This window comes from Cupressus sempervirens, chromosome 8 (assembly GCF_028749045.1).
Source record: "Cupressus sempervirens isolate cs-2001-9-10 chromosome 8, ASM2874904v1, whole genome shotgun sequence".
NCBI classification, from domain to species: domain Eukaryota; kingdom Viridiplantae; phylum Streptophyta; class Pinopsida; order Cupressales; family Cupressaceae; genus Cupressus; species Cupressus sempervirens.
This window is the reverse complement of record NC_143125.1, coordinates 475276607-475288191: the sequence shown is the minus strand read 5'-3', so window position 1 is coordinate 475288191 and position 11585 is coordinate 475276607. Positions and strand designations below refer to the sequence as shown.

At 34.3% G+C, this 11585-nt stretch overlaps 1 non-coding gene across 1 annotated transcript; it reads right to left on the bottom strand.

Moving 5' to 3' along the window:
- Positions 1-7118: 7118 nt before the first annotated feature.
- On the bottom strand, positions 7119-7202 carry TRNAL-CAA (transfer RNA leucine (anticodon CAA)). Its single transcript has one exon. It is a non-coding gene; the product is annotated as a tRNA-Leu (tRNA).
- Positions 7203-11585: the final 4383 nt, after the last annotated feature.

Here is an 11585-nt window from a genome sequence, read left to right as displayed (position 1 = left end):
TTAGCACACACAAGGCCAAACCTTGCCTATGCATTAAGTATTGCTAGCCAGTTTATGCATAATCTTGGAGAGCAACATATGTATGTAGTTATGTGCATTTTGAGGTATCTAAAGTCTACTCCTGAAAAAGGAATTTTATTCACTAAAAATGAAGATTATCAAAGTATGGATGCATATACTGATGCTGACTGGGTTGGAGCAAAAGATGCTATTAGAGTAAATTATTTATTACTCTAGGTGTTTTAGCTCTCTTAGGTGCATATAATTAATATTTTATATTAATTATATTGTGCAAACCTAGCTTTCTTTCCTTTAGGGTTTCGTTCACCTTAAAATGTTGAACTTTTGTATTTTTCTTTCATAACTTAGAATACATTTTTTGCTCTCACATTTATGAGAACTTCTAAGCTCTACTTTTTCCATTTTTTGGCTTCTCTTCATTGCAGGATATTTGCATGCAGGTTTTCTTGAGGGTTTGTGAAGTTGGATTTCTCAACTTCTACATGGTATCAGAGCCTCCCTGCTGCTTCCTCGTCTAAAGATTCTTGAAGCCATGATTCACAATTAGAAACTCTAGCTTTTTCAAAGATTTTTCTTCAAAAGGGTGAAGGGAAAATTTTTGAGGCACCTTGAGGTCAAACATACATCACCATTGGATCCAGAAGGCCGTTTGCAGTTAGGATTCATATAAAACTTTTCATTTTTGGACACAGGGCATTTTGAAATTTTTTTTGAAGCCTCCAAGGAGTAGTCATACGAACTGTATGGATGAAAAAGGCAAATTTTTTTTTTTAAAAAATTGCACCGTTGCCACAGTGCTCATGCGCCACCGCAACGCCACCTTCCTGCCTCCTGGTTGCCACCAGCTCTGCACTCCACCAACGGATCTGATAGCAGCACCACTTGGTGGCCGCTCCACCACGTCGTGGCCCGACCACCGCCAACTCACCACTTGGGATAGTAGTGCCGCTAGGTTTCCCTCTCGGGTGCCTCCGCCACCAGTGGCTTCAGCTCCTCCTCTACCCTAAAAAAAAAAAATGGTGCTGACATCATCAAACTGATAGGTGACGTCACTTTCAGATAGGTTGATGTCATCTTGCCTGTGGATTACGTCACTTTTTTTGGGGGTATGCTGACGTTAATTTTTGGGTGTGCTGATGTCATCTTTCTGGTGAAAAAATTATTTTTTGGCGACGGTCCTGTGATGGCCATACGGTCGTCAAATTTAAGATACTGTCTACAATTTTTCAAAAGAGTTGTTTTTCTAGACCTGCAGTCGATTTTTTGCTCATAACTTGAGCATACAGATGTATTTTTGCAATCTGAAAGAAGTGCCAAAAAGCTAACTCAGAGATGGAGACAATGGTGCTAGTTTCATGTGATTTTGAGCTCATTTGAGCTTCCAAATTTGGCATTGAAGTAGAGGCTTCTATTTTCCTCTTCTCTGCATTTGAATTCCAGGTTCTTTTCTCAGTTTTTGTGTTTTTCCATAGTTGTTGCTTTGGTTTTGGGGGATATTTTTTATTTTTTGTGGGGGGAAGCATTTTATATTCTATAATTTGCTTCAGAATTAGACCTTTCTACTTATGTCTTTTCTTTCTCTCAATGTTGGATCCTTCTGTGATCTGGCTCATGTCGCACAACTATCACACCTAGAAGACATAGATGACCAGACTTCTCATGTCAAGAGGCTTATGGTCCTGTCTCGATGCGAACTAGCCAACTCTTACACACCCTTATGAGGTTCTTCAGCACAGAAAAAAAATGGATGAAGCCATGGGACTGATTGCACTGAACATCTCTGGTAGTCAATTGTTTCATTTGGATGGTTTGACCACTCTACGGGCTTACTGGCTCAAATTTCAGACTTTGTTTGGCCAAGTGAATGAGTTCTGAGCACTTCAACTTGATGTAGAGTTGAATTCTTTGACACCTGACAACTTTCCCACCATTGAGGACTTCTTGATGAAGTTTAGATCTCTGCGTACAGTTTTGTAGGGATGTGGTAGAAACAAAATAGATGATGAGTGTATTTTTTTGATACTCTCAAAGTTGCAAGGACAGTATCAGATCTTTTCTTCTACTTTCTACTCCACTATGGATGCCTTGGGTAATAGACATCAGATGCTCTCTTTTGAGGTTTTTTGTGACAGGTTAACTCGTGAGCAATCCAAGCTCACTCAGATGGATTCACTTACAGGTTCACCATCACAGGCATTACTTGCCAAGGATACACAAGAGCAGAAGCCGAAGCAAATATCTGATTCCTCTTCTCAGCACTCTACTGATCCACCCTCTTCTTCTAAGAAGAAGGAGAAAAAGAAAACTAAGACTCCTTCTTGTTCCTATTGTCAGAAAGGAGCTCATAATGAGACACATTGTTTTCAGAAGAGATTTGATGGCTATGAGAAACAGATTGCAAATTTGCAAGCCCTTCTTCAAAAGAGCTCTATTTCATCCCCATCCTCTTCTACCTCATAGGGGTCTACTTTTTAGTCTTCTTTCACCTCTTTGACATCTTCACCAGATTTTGGACAGGGTCATGCATTATGGGTTTTCATTGCCTTTCCTTCCTAGGTCCCTTCGATACTAGATTTCAGTGCTTCTCATCATATGACATCTTCTCAAGAGGTCTTCTCCTCTATTGAGGCTTCTCCGATTCGTCATATTCTCATGGGGAATAACACTGCTCTAATAGTCTGTGGGAAAGGTTCAGTTCGCATTCAAGATGGCACATTCCATGATGTATTGTATGTTCCATCTCTCTCTGCAAACCTTCTCTCGATGTATCAGATTACACACAGTGGATCAGGGAAGACAGTTGAGTTCACTGCAGATTCAGTCTACATTTGGGATAGTGCAACAAGAGGCCTTATTGCTTTAGGGACAATTGATCATACCACCCCTCTCTACACCTTCTCACACTTTGGTCCACCATCTCCATCATTGGAGCATAGTTCTCTTTTGCGAGAGCATCATGTGTTGTAGTCAGGACACGTGAACCTTTATATTGTTCATAAGATCACCACACCTCATTGTGTTGAAGTCTTTTCTTCTTCAACTCTGTCAGACTCTCCAGCTCCACTCATCGAGCCTTCAGGAGCACTTGTTGCAGATTCCATAGAGGACGTTCATCTCCTCTTTCATGATAGTGTCAGCATACCTACTTTGGGGATTCCTTTTCAAGATCCTCATGTCTACTCCTTTGAGCATCAGTTAGGCCTTCCTGTCATTCAGTGGTTTCCTTGTTTTGTGCACTTGTTTCTTCTGCATTGGAGTTCCATTGGTTCATTTATTTCTACAGGGACTTCATCATTCTGGGGGGGCTTTGCTGTCTCATCTCTCTCTCATGGGGGGGTTTTTTATGGTTTTGAGAAAGTCTCTTGAGCCATAAAATTTTTGTTATTTTTTTCAGCATGTTTGTTCTATCTCTTTTTGGAGAGGGGTTTTTCCCACTGAGTTTTCTCCTTTGTCTCCGGTTCACAGAGATTTCCTTGTATTGGGTGTATATGAGCAATATTAGTATGCTAATAGAAACCAAATTTAAATAAAGCTTCTACAAACTAAACAAAATTCATAAACTTCAAGATAGACTAAGATGAACTCTCAATTGAGAATATGAGCCATTAATGGACTCTCTCAATGAGAAGCTCTCTTGTTGAGTGGCTTTGTCTAAATAGATAGGATGTATGCTCAAGCTTATACTTCAAAAAGGGCTTCAAATGGAGTTGGAATTTGGGTGTGAGTGTATGGTTTTGATGTAAAATGGCTTCTTAAAATGGCATTATGACTTTACTTCATGGATTGTGTTGTTTTGCAAAGGGGAAGGATCCAATTTATAGGCACGAGGCTTGAGGGATTGAGGGCTAAGATGCAAGGATGGGAAAAAGCTCATGGAGGGCTCAGATTGCATGAGAGGAGAGCACATGGATTGTGCTTCCTTACAGTCAATCAGGGAGTGACACATGTCACAGGGTGAGAGGATGGAGGAAAGGGGAAGGATGAGTCAACAAAGGAGGCTCAAGGGATAAAATCTTCATAAAGACCCTCATAATGGCTTGTAAGAGCAATAAAAGGGCTTTGGAAGAGTCATTTATGGCCTAGTAGGCTTCATAAAGTTTTATGGTTGAAAAATTTTGAGGGAGATGAGAGGAATTTTGACTTGGGATTGATTAGGAAGGTTTTAAGCTTGCTTAGGATTGTGCAAATGATTAGAGGATGTATTAGGATGGTTTAGGATTAGCTTAGGGATAGGCAAGTGGATGACATTTAATGAGGGTGGGTGAAGGAGGAGATATTTGTTAACTTTGGCTTGGGTTAGTAAGTCTTAACCCATGTTTAGAGAATGTGACAAGGTTAGGAGGGGATTAGGATTAGGTTTAAAGACATCTTCTAGAAGAGTCTAGAATTTGGATGAGGATAAAGACTTTCTAGAATAGTCTAGAATTTCCTAGGACGAGGATGAAGACTTTCTAGAAGAGTCTAGAACTTCTTAGGATGAGGATAAATTAGATTTTTAGGAAATAAATAAAGTTTTATTTATTTCAAAGGTTTGGGTTGAGGAGATATTTATTAAAACTTTTTTAATAAACATGAGGATTAATATTTAATCTTAATTAAATATTTTGAGTTGGAATTAGGGGTAGGAAATGATGGGATTAGCCTTTAATCAAAATTAAAGAAGGATTAGAAGATTTTGGAAGAGGTTAGTGGTCTTAAGGAAATTGGCCAAGTTTTGGGCAAAAAATAATTTTTAAATTTATTTTGAGTTTTTTGGTCAATTTATTAATTAAATAATTGATAAATAAGGAAATAATGTTTAAATAAGATTTAAACATTTTTCGGAGGGATTCCTTAATTAAATATTTTTAATTAAGATAAAGGGATTTAATGGCATAAAAATAAATAAATAATTAATTAATAAATGATGATGTCATCAGGATTTTTTTAGAAAATAAAAATAATTTATTTTCTAAAGGTTCTTAGGTGTCTACATTGGGTACCTGATCAGGCCTTATTGCCAGGATCCATTTTTCCCACTTTCATAGCTTTGCTAGGTTAGCTTCCTCCTAAGCTTCGCTTAAGGGGGGGTGTTAGAGTAAATTATTTATTACTCTAGATGCTTTAGCTCTCTTAGGTGCATATAATTAATATTTTATATTAATTATATTGTGCAAACCTGGCTTTCTTTCCTTTAGGGTTTCGTTCACCTTAAAAGGTTGAACTTTTTTATTTTGTTTTCATAACTTAGAATACATTTTTTGCTCTCACATTTCTGAGAACTTCTAAGCTCTACTTTTTCAATTTTTTGGCTTCTCTTCATTGCAGGATATTTGCATGCAGGTGCTCTTAAGGGTCTGTGAAGTTGGATTTCTCAACTTCTACAGATGCCAGGCATTCTACTTCAGGTTATTTCACGTTTGTAGGAGGTAATTTCGTTACATGGAGAAGCAAAAAATAAAATGTTGTTGCACGATCAAGTGCAGGGGCATAATTTAGAGGTATGGCACTTGGAGTATGTGAAGTGTTGTGGCCAAGACTTCTCTAGAGAGATTTGGGCTGTCCGCCTAGGTGGCCAATTCAACTATATTGTGACAATAAAGCAGCATGTGATATTGCTCATAATCTGGTTCAACATGATTGTACAAAGTATGTGGATGTAGACAAATTCTTTATTAAGGAGAAGTTGGATGAGAAGATTGTGGAGCTACCTAAGATTCGATTAGAAGATCAGTTGGTCAATATTCTTACCAAATCAGTTTCAAGTCGAGTGTTCTCGAAGTTTTTGGGCATGCACACACGCACGCGCGCGTGCACACACACACACACACACACACACACACACACACACACACACAAAGTAGGTTTGCATAGTTGTGTATCTACGCTCCATGATGGAGTATTTCTATTTATGTTGAATGATGCATAAACATACCAATGACTTTCTAACGAGAGCATTATATAAACTTATTCACAAATTATTTTCCATGCCTACATTTTTATTGGGCATTCACATAATATTTGTGAAATACAAATTTAACTCAATAACTAACACAAATACAAACAAGCTTATCAAATATATTCTTTCAATTATTTTAAGAAAATAAATTCCAAGGAAAACATCAACATAAGAAATATATATCCATTTTGTTGATTGCACAATCTCTAAGACAAACAAGTTGGAAAAAATGCTAGAGGAAACATTAGAATCCTTGCACTTCCAATTACAATTTATTGAAAATCATTGAACTTGAATAAGTCTATTTTGTGCAAAACCAACAATGATTGTAATTCAGACATGCACATCTTTTTAATACATTTTCTTAAATAATATACATGTCTTCATAAGATACCATATTTTTCTTATGCATCTATCATTATAATCACTCTTAATGTAATTTAAAATTTCTTAAGAAAGATATCTTAATCTTACTTATGTATATCTATCATGATAATCATTTTCAATTTAATCTAAAATTCATTAAGATGTCTTAACCTTGTTCATGTATCTATCACGATCATCACTCTCAATTTAATTTAAAAAACTCAATAAAGATATCTTAATCTTTCTCATGTATCTGTCTTAATAATGACTCTTAATTTAATTTAATTTAATTTCTTTTTAAGTAAGATGTCTTAACCTTATTCCTAATATTAAACGTAAAAAGAATACATGAAATACTGAAACTCATATGGTAGACCATAAGCTCTACTTTTAAATAAACCACAGATAAAAGTTCGATTTCATTTTTTTAATGATTGAATTCCTTCGAATTATGTATCAAAACCTTCACACTGTCAAATACTTACTGCAATGGCCGATTGAATCCCTCCCATACTCACAACCTCTGGTCTATTCTCACTCAAATCTTCTGTTATAAAGTAATATAAGTAAAGGAACTCAAGAAATCAAGGAATATGAAACATAAATTATATAGCAGTGAAAGAACTATCTATCTGAAAATAGTATTGTTGAATGGTGTTGTCTAATGTTCTTCTCAAACTTAAAAAGCATATTTACTAATTTCCATGGTGGTTTGTGTATTATTGCTTTCTCTGAACATACATCTTCCAGCTCTGGGTTAAAAACAATAATCATATGATCAATGATGGTGCAATGTCAGAAGTGGGATTTGAACCCACGCCCTCGTTAGAGGACCAGAACTTGAGTCTGGCGCCTTAGACCACTCGGCCATCCTGACTTTGCTATTCTGTTTTTAGTTTGTTTTTAAATTTGATTCTGACAGATACTTATTGGTTCAAGCAGCTTCCTAAACACCATGTCTCAACCTCTACGCTCCACCGCACAAAATCATCCTTCTGACAATGAAGTTCTCCATTTTTGTTTCTGTGACAAAATGTTCTTCACAAGCATTCTCGTGGTTTTTGATTGTTGAGTGTTTGAATATGGTGAAATTGAGAAGTCTGCTAGGAAAAATGGCAAAGTTCTGATATCACTTGTTAGTAAATAATGGTAAAGCGACAAACAGAATAAGAGGGAAAACAAAGCATATCAATAAACATTTAGCAATAAGTTGAGAAGTGACAACAATCATAAATAGAAAACACATAAGCCCACTTAAAAAAATTGGTTATATTTTATTATTCAATCACCAGCAACAATATTACAACTTCAGCACATTATATTAGATTCCTATGTTGACATACTTACAAATGATACATTCAATGTATAAAATACAAGATTTATAGAAGTAGGGGGCCAAAAACTAATTTGAAAGACTAAACTAGGCACCATGATCAAGGAGCTTCACTAAGTCAAATATTGCATTAAATGTTTCAACTGCTCATGACAACTCTTATGCTGCAAGTTAACACGATGTATTGCTATTTCACAAGTGATGAGAACATGTAGCTTGTGAAATAGCAAAGCGGGCAGAACATGTAGGTTAGTCGCATAATGCTGAAGTTTATTACTTCATTTACTTCACACATATAAGAAAACTACCTACACAGGATGGAATCGTGGAATCCTTCAAAAACTCTCCTTCCTCCAAATGAACTCTGGAAACCTAAAATATTGAGTATTTTGAAGCTCTGTTGCATCTATACACTGATAATCACTATAGAACTCACTCCTTACTCCTACAACCCTAAGGTAATCACTACCTTCCATGCCTACTCTCCATTAGAAGATGTTTCTGGATAGGCAATCTTTGCTAACTAAGATAGAAAATAGGACTATGATACCTTGAGAGAAATGGGTGTGTATCACGTCTTGTCTTTTCTTTTCGATATTCCTAGTCCCCTACTTATGTGGTGACCTTAGCATCTTTGACTTGGTCAACTATGTTTTGAACATTGGTTAGAGGAATAATTAAAGTTGATTGCATTAAAGCTAGTGTTTAATAAAACTTTGTGATGCATTGATTATTATGATTAAGATGTTTTAATGTGATGCATAGATATATGTCCAGAATCATGTCATCATGATGGATCTCGTGTTTCAATACGATTAATGATAATGTTAATAATTGTTCATATGGAAATATTGATTGATAAAATTTAGATAAAAATGAATTGGCAATTAGTGATGGATACTATCTCATTCCTTGTTTGAGCACCTAAGTGGTTGTAGGGATGCCAAGACAAGAGTGTGGTCGAGGTAGAGGAGGTTAGTGTAATGAACCTTCTTGGGGTCCATTGTTTATTTATGACTTTCCGTTATTTGTCTCCCTTTTTATCACGATTCCCATAACTATCATTGACATTATAAGTTTTTGTCTCATAGTCACTATCATTTGCGGCTTCTGTGCTATAACTACTATGACTGTTGTCACTAACTGCAGGCACACAAATCTCCTTTTGACCAGCTAAAGCTGACTCAACTGTGGCTAAAGCTTATGGAGTATGAAGATTGGCAACACCCAGAGCCAGATCCAACTCACTGTAGTGTTCTTCCCCTTCATCTTTTTATCCTTCTCCAGTATAGTTAGAATATATAGGTTTTGAGGGAAAGGTCACGACCTTTCTTTGGGTCACTAGGTATTGGTTATCATTAATAAATGCTAATATGTTATTCTTTGAAATAATATTTAGTATGTTAATATTTTATTATATAATAGGTCATTAATATTATATTTCAAAATTCTCATTTATCTTTTGATATATATTGCATTGTAAATTTTGAACAAAGTTATTATTTTAATATATTGAAATGGTATTCAATATATGATTATATATTTTATTGACCATTGATATTATTATGATCATATCTTACTTATTACATATTATTTATTAATTATAAATTTACTAAATTATTATGTATTATTTATAGTGATTATTTTCTTATTACTTATTTTCAATTTAATATGATTGTTTATTTATACTATAATTATACTATACATTTGAAATAATACTTCTTGTGTTTTCTTCATTTCTTTACCATTCTTCCCATGTAACTGTAATTATATTAATAACAACATTATAATATACCATATATTATATTAATAATAATAATATTAGTAATATCATTTTTCTTAATACTATTACATAGTATATTTCTTTATATATTATTTATAATAATATTCAATTCTTAATTATTATCATTATATAATATGTTATTGAATATTCATATATCCTTTTTAATTTGGGCTCATTACAATTAGCTCCTCGGAAGGGGAAGGTCATATACTTTGGGCAGCCCACACACCATGCAAAACTCTAATGTTAAATTAATTTTGACTATGTTTTATTCTTACCCTACTCCTCTTTATGAAAATAATAAAATGATTGGGATAGAATGATAGTAAATGGAAATATTAAATGGAATTCCTTATACTTTAGATTCAATTGCTAATGCTCATAATGGTTACAAAAAATTCTTATTATATATAGGCAAAGTTGTACAAATTTATTACTAAATTAAAAATATACAAACTTAAGATAGGGATAAGTATTAGGAAGTGAAAATTAACCAAAAGAATGTGTAATAGATGTATTCCTAACTCCACTTTTATTATGTTTGAGTAGCATTGATAGGCACATTATCTTTTTTTCCTTAATTTTTGAACAAATAAATAAAGATCGGGTTAGTTACAAATAATGTGATATTGAATAAAAGGGGTTTAGAGACAAAAGGATGATCATCTTCTTGGAAGTAGGAGACAAATTCATGAAGTTGGAAGGCACCAAAGAGCTAGAAAAGGAGTAAACACATCTTGGAAAATGAGCCCAACTACTAGGTTCCTCATTTCTTTCTATGTTTCTTACAAATTCCCCGCTCAATGTGGAGGAAATGTAATAAGTAATTATAGTTTCTCATTTGAATATTTCATTTGTTCCATGCATTTCAATTGAAACATGACAAAAAAAAAGTCATTGGGAATTAACTTATGATTAATGAATGTTAGCGTCTGAGTTGACACATTGAAGATGTCTTTCCAAAAAAAAAAACTATGCATACGAAGAACTTATGTTGTTAAGAAATTAATACTTGGTAGAAAATCGTGTTGCAAATCCTTATGATTAGATACAGATATCTTGACATACAAGATTACTCTATGCATTAAGCTTTGTTAAATATGTATTTACCATTTAAAAACCATTGAGAATGGTAGAAAATGAAAACCAATGCACAAATTTCTACTGGGTTCTTATTCCCTACTCAAGTCTCCCTAAAAAAAATATTGTTGTAAATAACCTCTAAACTAGAAAGCAAAACCCATGTACACAATATTAGGTTGACATTATAAGAGAATTTTGTATGCACAAACCCAAATGTCGTTGTGTCTTCTCACATTGTATTCATTTATATTCTGAAAAGCATAGATTCTAAATCGTAACTACTAAAATATGAGACCTATGGAAACTAGACTTGTGAACTAGATTTATCATTGCAAGTATAAATGCAAATCTATGTATCTAGGAATTGGGTTGAAATCAAGTTGTCTACCATGGTTGGGAGCCTATCCCTATTAATTAATTATTCTATCAAATACATTGAAAGAAGGCTTCATAGCTCTAGAAATGTTGACACTACTACCTTTGGCATCATTTTGGTCATGTGTGAGAAGTCATGGGTCATGGATTAAGATAGATCCATATGTTATGTGTTGTATAGAAGGAACCATAGACCATTGTTATATACATGGATGTTTCATGTAGTCTATTTAGAAGGATATTCCTCTATTGTAATATGTTAATATCTTGGATGTTCTTTTCCTATCATGGTGTTACACATTACATGTTTGAAAATAAAATGTATGCAATATACATATTAGGTGCACTAGGAATCCAAAACAATAAAGAAATTTCAAGCCCTGCCATACAATAGAGTCAATGTGCAACACACATCTAATTCTGACACTCAAGTTTATAAAAATGGAACTTACTCCTTTTGTGGAGACGACACAATTTTCATAAAATTCAATTACTGGTTTAGGAAACTAAAAATGGTTTGATCCAGGAAATCAATTTTAATAGTGCATGATTATGTAATTTCCATGGTTGGACAACATAGTGTTGAGTAGTCATTTTCCATGATGCTAACGGAAAAAATTCTCACGAATCTCTCTCTTGAAAAATGATCAATGACCAACTCCAAGGTTTAAGATGACTATTTTTTA